At 37.5% G+C, this 20,087-nt stretch overlaps 1 long non-coding RNA gene across 1 annotated transcript; it reads left to right on the top strand.

Moving 5' to 3' along the window:
• The first annotated feature begins 5,487 nt into the window (after positions 1-5,487).
• Positions 5,488-11,854, top strand: LOC106874459 (uncharacterized). Its single transcript, XR_001410010.1, has 2 exons — positions 5,488-5,877; positions 11,667-11,854. It is a non-coding gene; the product is annotated as an uncharacterized LOC106874459 (long non-coding RNA).
• Positions 11,855-20,087: the final 8,233 nt, after the last annotated feature.

The following is a 20,087-nucleotide window of genomic DNA, read 5'->3' as shown; positions in this document are numbered from 1 at the left end:
GTAGCCCGCATGACAGACTACAGAATACCCAAGAAGATTCTGTTTGGTGAGCTCCAGCACGGCAAGCGTTCCTATGGCGACCAGAGGAAACGGTTTAAAGACAGCTTAAAGCTATCACTGAAGGCCTTCAAAATTGACCCGTCATCATGGGAGCAGACAGCTTTAGATAGGACCAAGTGTCGGGCCGCTGTTCACAACGGTGCCCGCCAATATGAAAGTGACAGGAAAGCTGCTGCAGAGAAGCGCATGCAGAACAGAAAGAACAATGCTTTGAAGCCCCCGGCACCTGCTACCATTCCCTGTCCCTGCTGCAGCAGATCTTTCCAAGCGCGGATTGGGCTTATCAGCCATCTCCACACTCACCGATGATGACCTCCCCACCCACCTCTAGGATGATCTGATGGTCCTCGTCGTTCCGACGGACGAACAGCAATATATTTGTGTATAAGATTAAATCTTTAAATATTTGAAATAACACTTAACTTCTTATTCAGGAAAAAAGACACCAAATGACAAATGGAAAACTAAATTTAACAGTGTAGATATGAATATTTAAAAATGGTTTCATCTGAAAGAAATAATAATCCTTTTTATGAATACTAACTGGAGCTTGTACATTATTATTTTGCGCGGAGGCGCGTAACTTAGAGGTTTTGATTCCTGGACCGCGTGACGCGTTGTGTGTTCTTGAGCAAAACACTTAATTCCACCTTGCTCCAGTCTGCTCAGCTGGCGGAAATGATTAATCTTGCGACGGACAGGTGTCCCATGTAAACCGAGAAACCGCCCCTTATGAGTCGAGAAGGTAATAATAAATAAATAGTATTATTGTGGTTGTTTACCTCAAATGATAACAAATTGTCTAGACATAATCTCATCAAGGACTACATTGTCTTTTCTTTTCTAAGACGGTCGTTATCTGAAGGAGATGTGGTTGCTATTTCTAACAGGTCAGACGATATTATAGTGGCTTTCTCTTTGGCTATACTTGTGAATGTCGCTGTGCTTGCTATTGTGTCCCCTGGTGTATTGCAGGCATCTGGACTAGCATAAGTACTGAGAGAATATATCTAGCCTTTAGTTCTTGTGGAAAAGGTTGTTTTTTGTTTTGTGAAAGTGATATTGGATTAAACGATATAAAGATGAAGTAGGTCAATATCTTTGTCATATTAATACATATAATATTACCAGAAGTATTGCCATGGAATTTTCTCATTAATCGCAAGTCAATCTCAAATTGATTCCATTTAATCAGTTTCTGCTTGGGAAGGAAATTATACTGGTGATTGAGCTGACTTCGATGCTGATTGTGTGGATTGTAGTGGTGGTGGTGGTTCTGATGGGAGTGGTGACAGTGTCACTGACGTTGGTAACTGTACGTGTCAATGGTGGTGTTGATGTTGCTGATGTCGTCGTCGGCGGGGATTCACTTCAGCAGGAGACGAATCCATTCTAAAGATAATCAAATTATTGTTACTTATAATTTAATTACTGTCTGATGTAAGGTAAATGTTTGTTTTATTGACAGGAATATATTGGTGGAAATAATAGCCGATGGAAATGAGAAACTCTATTAGTGACAACTGCAACAGTATCGGTTTAGTTCTTGCATTGATATTACAGTGGCTTGTTCAAAATCTTTTCAGCTTAAATGTCTGCAGACATTACTAGAAGACAGATTTTGGAGAAATCCTTCATTTAAACGAATGTAATGAAACACTCATGTAATAGGAACCACTGGTGGGTTTCTAGGGAAGTAAAATCATATCACAGGTTCAATACTTGGTTGTAACTTATATATTTTCAAGATGTGCGTGTGATATCTAGTCGTTTTCTATAGCTAGGATAAGAATGAGTCTCATTATGAAGGTCTTACACTTGATGACTATCCAACAGATAAATGTTTTAATAGTGATTGTAAAACATTTCATAGAGCGAGAAAACTATTGCAACGCTGGTTGTATGAAGAGTTGGTGCCTCTCAATATTTGATTACGTTTTAGGTTATAATTTTATATATTAAAGGGGTCAACTTTTACCTTTCACTAATTTGGGATTGAGAAGACGATGAAAGGTGCGGGCAGGCAGAATTATTTGAGAGTCGGAAAAAGTGCATTAAGAATTTTTTTCCCCAATTCATTTCGTTCTGAGTTCCAGTTCTACCGAGGTGCTCTTTGCCTTTCAATATTTCAGCGTCGAGAAGATAAGTACCAGTCAAGTACTGGAGGATGCAAACGACTTACGCACTCCCCTAAAATTGCTGATTTTGTTTCAAAATTAGGAAGAATTATTTTGAGACGGAGAAAATTACTATCGGTCATATCCTAAGGTTGGTTCAACTGACTGTACGCCTTCCGCAAACGTATAGTTCTTTTTTGTACCGGAAATTCATTCATATTGTTTTACTTTGGAACTAATTTTCACATTCCAGTATTAATTATGCGCTTGACATTTCATTGTGGTGTCATAATGAATATATTAAACAACAGATTATGACGTCATAGTTCATATACTGAACAAGACAACATAGTCAATGGACTGGTTAATTCATTGCGATGTCATTATGAATATATTAAGCAATACATTCTGACATTATATGGTTGATACACAGAAGAATATATGGTGACGTCTTGTCACAATGGAAGAAAATATTACGACATCATGGTTGATATAGGGAACAAAATATTGTGACATGATGGTCAATGTACAGAACAATACACTGCGATACTATGGTGAAGTTGTCGGTGAGTAATACATTGTGACGTCAGGGTTAACATATGGAACAATACACTGCTGGATATTAATACACTGTGACATCAAGATTAACTTGATGGACAGTACATTATGACGTCATGCTTAATCTATGAGATAGAAAAGATAATACAATGTGACGTAAAGGTTAATGTGAAGGAAAATTGATGAGACGTCTTGCTTAATCTGGACTATGTTTTAAGGCGTTCTAGTTAATGGGCAGGGTGTATAAGATTGCTTACTTCTTTGATATGAGCAGAGATGCATCTTTGTATGGTGTCAAAAAATTGTTTGGCATGAAAACATTGTGACGTTATAATAATTTCACGTAGCAATAGTCTGAACAATATGTTGTGACATCATGAACTGCGTTAGACTAATACGTTATGACGCCATATTTGAAATGGTAGAGAACTTAGTAAACATCATACCAGGAAATAACTAAATAAGTTTTAAGAATAGCACTTACACCAAGCTCGAACCATAATGTAAAAATTTGGAAAGTTATTTAATATGTAAGTTTACAGGAAGAGTAGGAAAATTGGAAAGAAGAACATTTTCTAAAAATTTTTATGCAAAAATTCTTTGGTGTGCAAGCCATTTTCTCTTAACAGCCATAACTCTTTGTGTGCGTGTCTCTCTCTCTCTCTCTCTCTCTCTCTCTCTCTCTCTCTCTCTCTCTCTCTCTCTCTCTCTCTCTCTCTCTCTCTCTCTCTCTCTCTCTCTCTCTCTCTCTCTCATATATATATATATATATGTGTGTGTGTGTGGATATATATGTGTGTGTGTGTTGTTGTTGGTCATTGCATCTCTCTCTGCATGGTCTTTATCAGAGGGTACACAAGGTTACTCCGTCACCCTTTTACGAACGACGAATATAGATTGGGATTCATTCTATCACAACGTATTGTTCAATCCAATTTATTCTAATTAGGAGCGGGGGCATCTACTTCTTACTTATTAACTTCGCAGCAAACGTCATTAAATTTCAAATGTAAATTCATATTTAATGTATTTCTTATTGCCCACTTATAATACTCTTAAAGAATTAATGGAAAATAATCAAAGATCCAGTCTCATATATATATATATCTATGTTTCTGAAGCTCCTCAGTGCGATGTCGAACATATGACGAGTTTTTCACATTAGAAAAGTTTTTCTAATCAGAAATTTAATGAACGAATATAATCAGGGTTACATATTTTCAAACCAGAGATATAAGTAGATATCTAAATGATAGGGAGATAGTTACATGTAGAAAAAGCAAGATGGATTCATTTGCTTTATCAAGCATTCTTTGTTGACTGCTAATCTTCATTCGGGAGTTTGTACTTTAGAAGACATAATTTCGAGTATGTGTGCGTATGTGCATATAGTATGTGTATATGTGTGTGTGTTTGAGAGAGAGAGAGAGAGAGAGAGAGAGAGAGAGAGAGAGAGAGAGAGAGAGAGAGAGAGAGAGAGAGAGAGAGAGAGAGGGAGAGTGCGTGTGAGAGAGAGAGAGGGTGAGAGAGAGAGAGTGAGAGGAGTGAGAGAGAGTATGCACCTGTATACGGAGTTCATCACATACTGCCATTGCGTTTATGGAAAAACATTGGACGTGACCACTCACCCTTTAGTGAATTTACGATAGAAGTTGGATGGGATTCCTATTATCGTTCTTGTTTGGTCCATTCATTTTTATTTTAGTCAGTAGTAAATCTATTTCCTTTCACTAAAATCGAAGTAATAATTACACAGTAATTACATTCTTTTGTGAACCCTTAAATGTTCCATTACAAATAAAATTGACACAACCGATTACTAAGTATTTAAATGCTAAGATTAAACTTTGGATTTTGAAATTTACATTGTGAAAACGTAGGGTTAAATCCAATAAAACCAAAATTAACTCAGAGATGACACATCCTCTGATCAAAACTCCTCCTCCTCTTCCCTACTTCCTTTTTGTGAAACATTAAAGACAATCTCATGACCTGAAACTGACACACCAGAATATTCACACTTGTTTACAAAATCATAACCGCAAATTTAATCCATAAAGCATTCTCACAATTCATCATACAATCTAAATACCATTCAACTGAACAGAATAAAGTATACAAAGTTATGTAATAATCTTAACTTGCCACCGTTTTCGGGCGCACTATGGATTATGCCGTAACTATGTTGATACGTAATAGATGCGAATGATTACATAAGTGTGTGTAATAAATTTCAATCGATTTGTTAGTTTAAGTCAGGTTACCCTCTTTGGAAGAAGAATGGCAAAGTCGTATGCCAAAACAGTGTGTACAAATATAAAGGTTTATAGAGTTCATAAAGGTTTATAGAATTGGGGAGCAAGTAAAGTGTTCTGGGAGGAAAAGGAATGGTTAAAAAGGTTGGATGGTTAAAGAGAAAACAACAGGCTGAGGATATCACTTGAAAATCAGAGAGAGCATAGATAAAGTCTATTGTGCTAGACTCTGAGTTATAAGAAGTCAGTACAGAACAGAAGAGAGGCAAGTAGTAAAAATCAGAATGGAGATAGCAAGATATAAAGGAAGCGAGTCAGGCGTATTGATAAGAGATGAGGTTGGAGGGGGAGACTATGGGACAAGAGGCTAGTTTATACAGTGAAAATCATGTGATGTAAGATTTGTACTAATTATGTAATATAAGAATGATGTAATGTAAGATTTGTATTATTTATGACGTCACACATAAATAGTCGATTTAGTAGAGTCTCGTTGTTGTACAATACAGTGTGGTATGATTGACAAAAGTGCCGACCTGCAGTGTAGGGTCTTCCGCTACAAAGTATGGACCAGGTCAGGTTATAGGGTATTCGCTCGACCAAGGCGGTAGATTGTTTCGTGGTGCCCAGGTGTGCAAGGTAGTGTCGATTAAAACCAATCGTACTTCCAAAGTACGTGTGTGCGTAGTGCAGTGCCTATACATTTATATACAACATTATAGAGTAAGCAATTGCCATGTTATGGACAATTTGGGGTACTCTGTGCTAACAAATCATCTTATAGATAGTTCAGTGACAGTCAATACTATCTTCAGTCTTCTAGGTGGGAATAGGCGTGCTGACGTCACCGTTACTAGTATGGAAAGAGTTAACGCATTTACGATGGAGTACGTTTGGTTTGTATCTTGTATTCCATTTAAATATCCTTGTGTTTATCGGCTTCCATGTTTTTCTTCCGCTCTCTTTTTATAGAGATATGCACACATGCCAGCGTACACATACACATATATATTTATCGCTGATATCATAAAAAATTTATAGATTTTTGTGAGAAATAATCATTTTTGAAATAGTTTTTCTTGAAGTATATTACATACAGCTATAAATAATAACATGTAAATATTGGATTGAAAAACTCTTTTGAATAGAAGAAAACAGTGAGCAGCCTTCAACTTTTCCTATTCAAAAGGTTTTTCAACCCAATATCTACTATTTTTTATAGCAGTATGTGATGTACTTCGAGAACCACTATTTTACAATATATATATGTATTTGTATATGTATTTGTATATGTATATGTTTGTTTGCATGTGTATGTGTGTCTATGTGTGTATGTATATGCACATAAGTCTATATATCTATCTATCTATCTATCTGTGTGTGTGCGCGCGTGCGCGAGTGTGCAAAATCTGTGCCGCCTGTACCAATGAATTACATAGTTCGTGATGTCAGGGGCCATATTTCGGTGAATGTCTCTGACTATTGAAAGACATCTGCGTTTCAAAGTTATTTCATGCTTGGCTGAACAGTTTGTTTTCCGTATAAAGGAAACTCTGTGATTAAAATTTTTATGGGAAGAATTTCTCAACAGACGTTTTTTACTTCGCCAAATATTTTGTTATTCATCAGGACTTCTGCTGAACTTGAGAAAGATGGATGGCATAGATAAATCTCCTCGCTAGTTTTCGATGGAAACAATTACTTTAGTCTACTATCTATATATATATGTGTGTATGTAGAGCAGAGTTGACTGTGCTGAGAGATAGAGAAAGATAAAACTAAGGTGATGGATGGAGTATATGGGTGGGTGAGAGAAAGAAAGAATGTATCGAGTTAAGGAACGTTGCTCTTATCATCAACGTCATCTGCGACCCTTCCTTTTTCTCTTTCTCCTAATCCACATCATCGCCAACCTCGTCATAGTCATCGTCAGCATCAGATTATTGTCAATTGAATTAATACTCTCATTTAACTTTTATATTTGGTAAATTAAGCCAATAAGGTTTATAAAGCAATGATGGTCCTTGCAAATTTTTTTTATACAAATCGTATAGAGATAAAGTTTAATATAGTTCAGTTTTTATTCACTGATTTATTCTGTATCATCATTTACACTGTCTTCAGTCATTGGATAACAACCATATTAGAGCAATATCTGTTATGTTTCCTATTAACTATTTATAACGGACTCCGTAATCAGCGGTACGCGGTACACACATTATCCGTCTCCAATGAGCCAACAATTTGTAGATAGCTATTTCGTTTTAATGTTATACAACTATACATATACATATACATACACGTATGCGACGGACTTTAACACCATTTTCATGTACCAGGTTTAATTGTCGAGGTTATGATAGAAAACATTTGCACAAGATTTCGAACAATGAATTCAAATCGGGAAGCTCGTGTTTGTGAAGCAAACTTCTTTACCACACAGATATGCTTGCATTTTCCGTATAGATATTATCTTCTATGGATTATCAAAAATATTGTAGTATTATTATACCGATATAATACTGTATAGATACTAAGGCACCTCGTGTGGATGTAACATTCTTGAATGCGATGCTATCTTTTATCGATATTAAGATATCTTGTTTCTATATTATTATATTTGTTAAGGATGTATATATATACTAGTGAAGGCACAAACGTAACAATAGACTTATTACAGGTAGAATATGCTTTTATGTAATATGTACTAAAAGCACGTTTCAAATTTTTGCATCATATTCTTGTGTAGGCTTTAATGAATGACAGTGAACATAGAAAGTATGATATACATATTTATGTCTTTCTTCTACACTAATGCTAACAGAGGCACACATGTACACGTATACACAGACACACACAAACACACATACATATCCACACACTCAGACACGCACAGTCATATGCATATATATGTGTGTGGTTGTGCGTGTGCGTCTATCTTTCTATCTATCTATCTATCTATTTATCTATCTATCTATCTATCTATCTATCTATCTATCTATCTATCTATCTATATGTCTGTCTGTCTGTCTGTCTGTCTGTCCGTCTACCTGCTTGTATGTATATAAACACACACACGCACATATATTCATACATACAGACACACGTAATACATATATACAAACACACACACACACACACACACATATATATATAATATAATGTAATTATATATATATATATATATATATATATATATATATATATTACTGTAGTGTGTGCCTCTGAATGTGCTAAGAAGATAACATCTATGCATAATAAAGTGCAACAATCGCTGTTTGTTTAAAATGTACATTTAATAACTACGTGACACTGGTTTCAAACCTAACCTACTGTTCGGAATTTTGGGGTTGTGTTTTTATTACTATAGCTAGGATGAATATCTTTCATATGAGATTTGGGAGAGGGAAACCCTGGTGCATTGCACACACATATACGTATACATATGAAGCCCATACGGACAATGTGTTTCGGGCTGATATCCCATCCAAAAACATATGACTGGGAAATAACAGTTTACTCAAAATAGCCCTCAATTTCCACCACGACCGCAGGAAGGCTCAGGAACCTGCGTTCTTTATTATGTGTGCGGGAAGATTTTTGGACACCTTGTTCTTAGCCACTGCCAGCTCGGTAGTGACGACTATGACTTCGAGACACAGTCGTAACTCATGGCTCGCCACTTCACCAACCGTTATCCGAACCACCCTCTCCTGTGTCTGATCTGTTGATCGTACATCGGGAGCAGGAATTTATTTTCTCTTCCCATTCCTCAGCCCCTCATTCTCTCAATTCTTCAGCTCTCTTCAATTAAACCCACTTTTACCCACATTTACACACACCTCCCACATTCCACTGCTCCTCCGCGTCTACCCACCCTCACGCACCTTCCCTACCCTTTTAGACACATTACCCACACCACACACACCTTTATACCCCAACAGCATATGCACACACACACACACACACACATGCACATGCAAAAACACACACCTTCCCACTCGACACATGCTAGCACCCACACTCCCCCTTCCTTCCCCCACATACAGTAGCGTGTATATAGTGACACACCCACATCTCCAAACCTCTCCCTCCTGTCACCCCTATTCCACCAGGCACATTCATCCCGGTCGACCCACATACACCTCCTACTACACATACATACACCAGATAGCTACACGCACATACACAATATATGCGCACACACATATCAGTTTTATACATACACTATCCAACAGCCCCATATATATATATACATACACTAATTGACGACTGTGATACGCACACTCGCTTGCATAAATGTACGTACACAAAAAAAATACACATTATTCACTCATAAAAACGCATAATATACACGCACACAACCGTGTCACATGTAGCAAAAGAATGTACCACAGATGCACTATTTTGAAAATGCCATATACACAAACCAATTAACATCTGGGATACACACACTCGTTCACAGACATGCACATGCATAAACACACACACACACTATTCCCTCATAAACACACGGAATACACGTGCACATAGCAGTATCATACGCAGCGAAAGAAAGTACTCCGGATGCAGTACCTTGGAAACACCAAATTTCTAAATATCCTAGCAAATTCCATTCCATCTCAAAATCTCGCAGTACGCAACAGTTTTGTGGAACATCGGCTGAAGACAGTTGCTGTATATGATCTCAGATAGAAAACTAAGTGCCTTGGTCATGCACTATCGGTGATACAGTTTGAACCATAATCACTTAAAGCAACATTTTGATATCAAGAGCAGGAAGCTACAAATAGGTAGTGGCGGATTTCAAGTTAAAATCCAGAATCCGGAGGAAACTGGTAATCGATTTTGTTGGCAAGAATAAATATTCGCCTCACAGCAGTTGAAATTTAACTCTTCTATGACGTTAAGGGCAACGGTCATCCTATGCACCAAAGACTTTATCAATCAATTTTCAGTGAACGCTGTGCGCATGATCAGATATAAACAACTTTTCTTTAGATACAATAATTCCTGGGATTGAAATTGTGTGCTCAGCAAGACTAGTTTAATCGGATTTCAACAGAGATTGTGTAAGCCCTTTAAATTCATTATTACTAAACGTTTAAAATTGGACAAATCAAGCATGTAGTCTGATCGATTACTGCTGAAATGACAGATCTTGGTTCAATGCTACACTGTACCACAGAACATATCGCTAATATGTATTTTCTAACACGCTAATCGCGGCACTATCACCGGTTCTGGCACTGTTATTCAATATATCGCTGGCAGATGCGATGAATCGTTGTTATCTCTAACGGCCGAGTGTCAATCACTGACAAGAGTAAGGACGGTCGAAATCATGGGAACTGGTGGTTTCGGCGCTGGAGATGGCCGTTATTTATTTTCTCGCTAGCGATATAAATAAGAGTGCATTTTACACCAAAAGTCAATATGAGAGGTTTTTGTGGTGGTGTCTACCGCAGTATAGTTTGTTCTTACAGAACATCCACGTTTATGTGAGGATAAAATATTACCTCTCCTTATCTTTAGAGTTTTAGCCAGCACTAAACGATTTGTCTTTATATACAATATCTTGTAAAATCAAAGGAGAAACAGCAGCTGGAGTAGTTTCTAGTCTATATAGGGATTTCAACAACTCTATATCCACTTTATCTGTCTACGGTGACACTGATTATTAGAACACTGTTAGTGAGGGCTTAAGAAGAGTGGATAAACAATTTACACATATAACAACACATTGATGACAGCTACTTTCGATCAGTAATTTGTTCCTACGTTAAGAGTGCTTTGTTCCTCTTAATTTTAAAGAAAATTGAAATGAGAATTTAGGATTTCAGTTGGTCAGGCGAAAAATCTTAAATTTTTATTATATCTGATTTCTGAGAATATTGTTGTGTACACAAACATGGGTTGAAGAGACAGAAATTGTTAGAAGAATGTACATATGTATGAGAAACAGAATGCGGGAGAGAGAAAGAGCGGGAGGTGGACAGAGAATTAGTGAAATATTTAGAGTAATCGAGAGAGAGAGAGAGAGAGAGAGAGAGAGAGAGAGAGAGAGAGAGAGAGAGAGGGAGAGAGAGAGGAGAGGGAGAGAGAGTCAGAGGGGAAGGAGAAATGAGAGAGTGAGAGAGAAAGAGAAATACAGTGGTATAAGTCAAGATGAAGAGAGATATAGACTGCGAAATATATGTAAGCAATGATATATAGTGCGAAAGACAGATACAGGAAAAACTAATACAGACAAACATAGAAACAGAAATATATACAGAGACAAATATGAGAATATAGAAGAAAAAGACGAAGAGACAAATGAGAGTAGAAGAGGAAAAATAGAAGTGAAACAGGAAAAAGAGCGATATAGAACGAGGTTGGAAGATAAAGTGTGATAAAGAATGATGAAAGCAGAACAGAAGACAGAAGAAGGTGAGGGAGGGCGTGTGAGCGGGATAGAGTGATATTCAGAGGTATAGAGAAGAAAAAGAGAGTAAGACAGGGCGAGAACGGAAGCGAGAAAGAGAGAGAGAGAGAGAGAAGGAGAGAGAAAATGACTGTTTCCTATTTCTAATATATTTATGATAATCAGTCGCAAGAAGCAGGGAAATGATTAGTTGTTTCTTTCATTAAAAATCTTCAAGATTTCCAAATTAAAGCATTCAATTAATTTCAGGCAGTTGAGCTGTTGAAATAGTGGCATCAAAACAGAGGAAACCCCGAAGGACTTCATAAAGACACACACGAGACAAAAAGGACGGAACAAGAAAAGCAGAAAGGCCAGAAGGTCAACAACCACAGCAACCATGACGATAAGGACCATAAAAATCCAGAAATATGAAACAAAATAACTTGCATCCGTTATTGCATTGTCTGTAATCTTCTTCTTCTTCTTCTTCTTCTTCTTCTTCTTATTCTTCTTCTTCTTCTTCTTTACATTAGCGTCTTCTTTCAATTCTGTTTTCATTTCTTGCCGAGTGTCTTCCTGACACCTAGGGCAGAGAAACTCACTCTATACATTGATAGGCCATTACAATAAACACATCAGATTGCTCATTTACAAAGTCATGTGATAGAAAAAAGAGGAAGAAAGATAGAAAGTAAAAGGAAAAAGGAAAAATAAAAAAGTAAACAAAGAAAATAAAGGGTGGGGGGAGGAAAAAAGTTCAGAGTGACAATGCTCTTCTCAGTACGTGTGACGTACCAGTTAAAACAATCTTTTGCATTTCTTGCATGGATGGTAAGCCAGGGATCATTCTTAAATAATTTTCAGTTCGTTTTTTTTTTTTATCATTCCAAGTGCTCCTACAATCACTGGCATTGGTAACCGTCTTGAGATGCCTCATCTTTTCCATTTCGATTAGCAAGTCTTTATATTTTCTGAGCTTATCAAACTCTTTTGCTGAGATATTATGGTCACGGGATATGCTCATGTCAATCAATAAGCAAACTTTATTGTTTTGGTCTTTCAGGACAATGTCCGGTTTATTTGCTTTGATTGTCCGTTCTGTACATATTAGGAAGTCCTAAGGAACCGTTACATTTTCTCCCTCAGTTACAGCCTCGGAGTGGTGCTTGTACCATTTGTCAGCACATTATCTAATGTAGATATTGACAAGCTCTGTCAAATCTTGATTTGTACTCTATAGGTGTTAAAACTTTACACCCAGAGATTAGGTGGGCCACTGTTTTAATCCCATCGTTGAAGTATCGGCACTTTGGGTCTACACCATTTTTTATCACATTGGCTTGGTAGTTCCGGATCAATAAGCTCTGATCTTGAGCAGCCAAGATAAAGCCTTTACTCTCTGTCCTTAGCCCTGAGTTCCGTAGGTTCTGATGGGTGTGCTTCTGGTCTACATCAGTTTGTTTGCTACAAGCCACATGTTTGTCATGCAGAGGTTTTTGTTCCCACCTACCAGTCAATTGTTCAAACGCTTTGCTATTGATTTCACCTTTTTGCAACTACATCTGCCGCACTTCCATCATGCTGTTCAGCATGGGTATTATGTATAAATTTACTTGAAAATCTTTTGTTCTCCTTCATAACACAATAAAGCTTCTAATGTCTTTCATGGTTTTCAACTAGTTTTAGCACCCAGTTGTTTAATCTTTTAAGATATTTTGCCAGTCCAATTGTAGTGGTTTTGTAAGAGATTTCAAATTGGATCAAGCCAATAAAAAAAGAAGTGTATGGCCCCAATCCGTGTTATGGGTGTTGAGGCCTACACTACAAAAAAAGATTGTCCGTTTAAAAACAAAAAGTGCTATAGTTGTCAGAACCTGGGACACAGGAGTTCTCATTATAGAACAAGACTACGAGGTTCATCATTTACGTTATTTACATTTGACAGATATTTGTCCTCATCTTGTTTGTTAACACGTTTCGGCTGATATACCCTCCAGCCTTCATCAGGTGCCTTGGGGGTATATCTGATGAAGTCTAGAGGGTATATCAGCCGAAACGTGTTAACAACAAACAAGATGAGGACAAATATCCGTCAAATGTAGATAATGTAAATAATGTACATAATTCCTCATCTCTTAAATATAGAACTGTATGACTACGAGGCTCAAACACAAAAAGTTCTCAGGTGTTTTCAGCAGAGAGTGATTACGACAGAAAAACAAGAAAATTCGTGCACGTAAAAATAAATGATGTCAATACCAAATTACAGTTAGACACAGGTAGTGACATCTGGATTATGAACGAGGATACTAGTAAAAAAATTGGTAAATCGAGATTACATAAAACAGCGAAAATAGCGCGTGGTGTAACGGGCAATGAATTACATTGCATGGGCAAAACATGCATCGACGCTACATTTCGAGGAGAGATACGCGAAGCAAAATTATTCGTTGTGGACAATACAATCAATGTATTTGGCACATACTACTTAGGACTATCCGACTGCTGAGGACATTTTTTCAAAGTTAAATGGTGGAAATTTTTTTCCAAATTAAATGTGTCTGGAGCCTATTTACAGATGAAGTAAATGAAAGATGCCCAAAGTATTTGACAATAAATACACACAGAAGATTGTACAGATAGTCATTGTGCAACCTAGACCATGGGTTCTCCATCTCTAGCCACGACTGATATTTTAACGGTGGAGCTTTGGCCGCGAGCGCGCAACCTCGGTCCATGGACGGCCAGGAGACATAACTCTTCATCAGAGCCCTCATCTTTGCCATTCCTGGATGTCCGCTGTGAAATTGTTGCAATATACCTTGGGTATGAATTCAAGAACTTCTGCCAGTGCCGAATGGGTTTCTGGACTGTGCCTATGTGGTTCTGGCCAAAACGCACTGCACAACCAAATCGTATCGAGTTGTATTTGATAGATGCGCGAGAAGTAGTGTAAGTTGGTCATGTTTTCAGCTGATCGGCTACACATCTCCACAGGTTTGAGACTTGTACAATGAACCTAAGTAGGGATTCATGGGTAAGTTATAAGTTAGTTGAAGTTGTTTGCTTTATGCAGTGCCCTACAATGACTGGAAGGCATGCAATCGATGATAATCAATATGTTCCCTTTCTTTGCTGTAGAATCGATAAAGATTAGCAAAGATTACAAGAAGCAATTACGAAAGGTACCACGTTCGGGGAACAAGTTACAAAAATAAACTTCGCGTATTTCTTCAATACAAATCACAAAGTAGATGTTGTCAGAGTTAAGATATGAGAATCACTTCATTGGGTCCTTTTTTGACACATCACGATAGACACATGCTGTCCAATTCTACGCAGATGCGTGTGTTTTTCCAGCAGCACTTTGCCCGACAGGTTAGGCCTGGATGCGTATCAGATACATTGAATCTCAGTTCTATCTCGATAATCTTTTGCGGCTCTCAATAGAAGAGGTGGAGTGTTACAAAAAGCCGAAACTAACTGCCAAGATAAAGTTCATGCTGGATGTTTGATCGAGGGACAAAGCACTGAGAGGAGATGGTCTGTACTCTGTGAACTTTATGAATTAGTACCAGACGTGTTCCTTTACGGTCTTGAAAAAGGTCATTTCCAGCTTTGACAGGGGCATGTTAGAGCTTCTAAAGAAAGATGCGAACAAGTTGAACATTTTTGCCGAAGAACTCGTAGAAAGACTAATACCTTATGTCGTTGCTTGTTCAAGAGAAATGTACCAGTATTTGCGCTCGAAGAAATCGTTAGTGTGTGTCAGGCACCAAGCAAACTGAGGTGGAGAGTACCAGCCATTATTCTGAATAAATTGGTGGGTTTGCAACTTGCTACCTGAACTAGCAAGGCTTCGCTAGCCAACGGGTTCTGTTAAGATAACTGAGGTAGAGTTAGAAATTGGACGTAGTTGAAAGTAGTGATGTAAGTCTCCCGAGAAATAGATGCTGCAGTAGATGTCTCTAAACCGTTTCTCCTCTATATTATTGCATGACTATCACATTTTGCCTCATGGCTCAGTTGACCAAATTGAGCAATAAGCTTTTCTGTTTTGTGAAAATCTCGGGTTCACCTGATCAAGATGTCTATTTTCTAGAAGACAAATGCTACAGAATGATAAGGATCTAAGCCAGTGGTTGCCAAACTTTCAACAGCTGCCGCCCCTTGGCGCCCAGATCACATTCCTAGCGTCACTTCACTCACCACTACAAACATAGACCACTTTCTGAAGCAAATTCAAAACAACTGTATTTCTTAAATAAAACCTGGCCTAGTTAACCCATTGGTTTATTGCTTTTACATCCACCGCTCCTTTTTTGACCACCCTCATTAAGCGCTCTACTTTTCTCCACCGCCAACTCCTCCTCTGAATCTTTTCTCCTCCGTCACAGAGATAGTTCCGCTCACTTTGGAAACCATTGATCTAAGCCATGGATGACGATACTCTCACATCTGGGACCGAACCATCTGCAGAAATTTCTAGTCTGCTGCGTGTGGCTGTAATGTTTGGAAAGCTCTCCTACAACTTTCCTATCTTCTCCACCAGTCTCTCTCTCTCTCTCCGACTGAACTACAGTCTTGGGTCACGCGTAGACCGATCCGGCATTTGGCATGTTGTCTGGCGCTCACAGCCATCGCGCTCTATCAATATATTTAGCTGTGCACATATCTTAGGAATAATTATCATTATTATACTTACCTGAGGCATCTCTACTATCATCTAATTTGAATTAGTTGCATTGATACCGGCATAAAACAATCTAATGGGAATTATAATTAATTTAAACATTTTAGTGTTTCAAGAAATAAGAAGTAAAGAAAAGAAAGAAAACGAAGAAATGGATAAGTGAAAGAAAGGAAACTTAAATGTTCGGAAATAGTATGTGCCTAAAGTATGAAATTATAGCGAAACTACAGAATTGCAATTAATCTTAAACAACAAAGAATCAGATTAAGGAATTAATTGGAGCTTACTCAGTATACCAGTTTCTTGTTTGTTATACATACCCATATTTATGGATAGAGCAAGAAGATATACAATGTTATATAGAAACACATTCCAATGTACGACCAATATGTATATACGTACACACACGCACACACACACACACACACACACATACACATATATATATATATATATACAGGGTGGGGGAAAGTAAGTAGGCATTAAAAATTGGTAATAAATCCATATTTCTTTTGCCAGTTTATTGAAACAAATGATACACGTTCCTTATTACATGGGAAAATGAAAGTAAATCATCATATTTCAACGTAGGCACCGGTGGCGTCAAGCAGTATCCTCAAACGGCCATGGACGGAATGAACAGCCTTCTGAAGAATGTCGTCTGGGATATCATTGAGAACCTGCTGAATCCGTGATTTCAAGTCCTCCAGTGTGTGAGGTTTTGTCATGTACACCTCCTCTTTTCAGTAACCCCACAAGTCAAAATCACATGAAATGAGATCTGGACTTCCTGGAGTTCTGGACTGCTGGACTACTGCAGTCACAGTCTTCAAGTTTTAGTTCCTACACGTAATGGGGTTTCCACGAATGAAAATTCAATTCTTTATGCAATACCGTACGTATTGTGTCTTGTTAGTTCACTTTCACGAACTGCTTGACGTGTTGATTTTTGCGGGCTGCGATTAAACATTTCCTGCACTGTTGCCAAGTTCTCCGCTGTTCGGGATGTGGTTGGACGGCCACTTCTTCGTAGCCCGTGGTCATCAGCTTTACATGACAACTTTTTATTGTCTCTGGACGTAGTGATGCATGTTTACATTTCCATGCACGCCACCATCTCTGAACCAAAACAATGGAATTTCACACTTCGTAGCGTGCTGCTATCTTAGCTCGCTTCTGAACAGTCAAGCGACCGACCATCTGGAAAATAAGAAATAAGAAGGAAGACAAAAAAAAAAGAATAATTAGTGATGTCTGTTTAAAAAATGTTTTCGTTATGACTTCAGCGACACTAAAAATTCTTCAAGCAATTTCTAATGCCTAGTTACTTTCCACTCACCATATATAATATATATAATATATATAATATAATATAATATAATATAATATAATATATCTATCTATCTATCTATCTATCTATCTATCTATCTATCTATCTATCTATCTATCTATCTATCTATCTATCTATCTATCTATCTATCTAGAGAGCTAGATAGCAGGAGGGAGGGCTGGGGGAAGGTATTGGGGTATCAGAAAGTGAAAAGACATATATATGTATATTCTTTTATCCTTTTATTTCTTTTAAATGTTTCGATCATTTGACTGCAGCCATGCTGGAGCACCACCTTTTAATCGAGCAAATCGACCCAATGACTTATTCTTTATAAGCCTAGTACTTATTCTATCGTCTCTCTTTTGCCGAACCGCGAGGTTACGGGGACGTAAACACACCAGCATCGGTTATCAAGAGATATTGGGGGGGAGGGACAAACACAGACACACAAACATATACACACACATACATATATATATATATACATATATACTACGGGCTTCTTTCAGTTCCCGTCTACCAAATCCAGTCACAAGGCTTTGGTCGACCCGAGGCTATAATAGAAGACACTTGCCCAAGGTGGCACGCAGTGGGATTGAATCCGGCACCATGTGGTCGGTAAGCAAGCTACGTACTACACCCACACATATATATATATGCATATATGTATGTATATATGTATATGTATATGTATATGTATATGTATATGTATATGTATATATATATATATATATATATATATATATATATGTATATGTATATGCATATATACATATATATATATATACACACACACGCATATATATATATATTTGTATGTTTATGTATATATATATATATATATATAGACAGCGGAAGAGAAAAGTGAGAGAAGTGGAGAAGGACGAACTATGCATACTGATTGTAGAAATTATCTTCTCTACATTAATTGAGAAAAGGTTGTTTTTTTTTACATTGAAGCATTGATTACAATTTAGCAGTTTAGATGTTTGAAACTCTGACTAATAATTCTAACTTTGCAAATTTATAACTAAGCAAAATGATCTATAAATATTATATCATTTGAAATCAAACAGATATTGGATTTTTTCTTCCTCCAAATAATGGAAATCGGGTTTTTCTTTATGTTTGTTTATTTAATTAATTTATTTTTTATTCCAAGTGATGAATCAATATGTAGTTTTAAAAATTGATTTTGTTTTCAGTAGGCAACTAGGCACAAGATCAATAATTGTTGTGTGATGTGTTAATATTGTTGTCAGCTCGATTGATCACCCCATTGACAATATTATTGGTAATTATTTTTATCGATACCTCTTGAGGATCAATGAAAGAAGTGAGTAACAACGTGCAGAATGTAAATTGAGAAATGTTTCATATGAAGCTAGATACAATGCAATTAATTTTTTTTTTCAAGTCGTTGTTTACGCCCAGGTCAAGAGTGAGCTAAAAGCATGGTATATTTGCAGCAATGGATATTTGGAAGTTGCTTAGTCGTGTGGCAGACAACCTGGACTTTTCTTCCTCCATCTCGACAATAACAGAACACCACCACTAGTATTTACGAAACTACTTCAGTGATTGACGACCTTGCCTGACAGGAATCTTAGACTCATCTGACTCCTGCTCGTTTATGTACAAGCCCCGCCAAATGTAAGTAAATAAGCTTACTGCTTTATGGGACAAAGCTAAGAATTAAATCTTCTGACGTTCCTAAAGTCGACTGGTATTCAATTTGGAATTCTGGCCCCTTTGGCAGCCAGCTTATTGAAAAACTTACTATTCTGTATCCCTTTAGGCTGCATCAGTAAAGCCAAGAAGTGTTTTTCTGACTTCAGAATTTTAATGGACACACAGCTTATATTCACGCGAGATCATATCAGTTCTATAGTGAAAGTAGAAGCAATTGCATGAGAGGTGGTTGCGCCACACGTGTTTTGCTGGAGCTCAAATCCTGGCTGACAAGTGGTGCACGCTCTATAGTCTTTCAAGACAGACGGGTGTGAAATGTCCTATCACCATCAGAATGTGCTTGATAGATCTTCGGGAAGTTGCAACGAAACTTCCATCAAGTTACATCCCGCCGTTCTAAAAAGGGACAATGGAGTTGGAGGTATACCAAAATCATGGAATGATCACAGTATGTCTTTGGTCATAAGTTTACTCTTCATGGCCCTTATAGAAGAGACGAGAGATGACGCCCCTACATTCGAGTGCGGGATATGAAAAGATGCCGCAAGGTGACTGAGCAATGCCAGTGAGTATTGCTGTGACCTCTGAAAACGGGTTAAAATGTCGGTCTACTGGCGACGATTAAGACAATCAAAAGCTTTCTTCTAATCCAGACTGGTCACTGTTTACAAAAGCCAGGGCTGGTTTTCACTTACTCGTTGATGTATCGTAGATAGATCTGTTGGGACTTGCACAATTTGGCGTTTCCTTAACCAAACCATCGACGACAAGTACCATCATCGTTATCAATACCTTGAACAAACTCTTTTACTCTACATTCAACTGAATTATGAGTTAGAAATTACCTTTGTTGGTATTTTTTCCCTGGAAGGTTAACATGCTTCGGTTCATAGAACTGGAAATTCTAGAAGTCTACTGCTAGTTGCTGGGAACGCCTGCCAAGATGTTACTTTACAACCCATAGTGCAGA

This window comes from Octopus bimaculoides, chromosome 5 (genome assembly GCF_001194135.2).
Source record: "Octopus bimaculoides isolate UCB-OBI-ISO-001 chromosome 5, ASM119413v2, whole genome shotgun sequence".
NCBI classification, from domain to species: Eukaryota; Metazoa; Mollusca; class Cephalopoda; order Octopoda; family Octopodidae; genus Octopus; species Octopus bimaculoides.
This window is presented reverse-complemented; position numbering and strand designations above follow the sequence as displayed.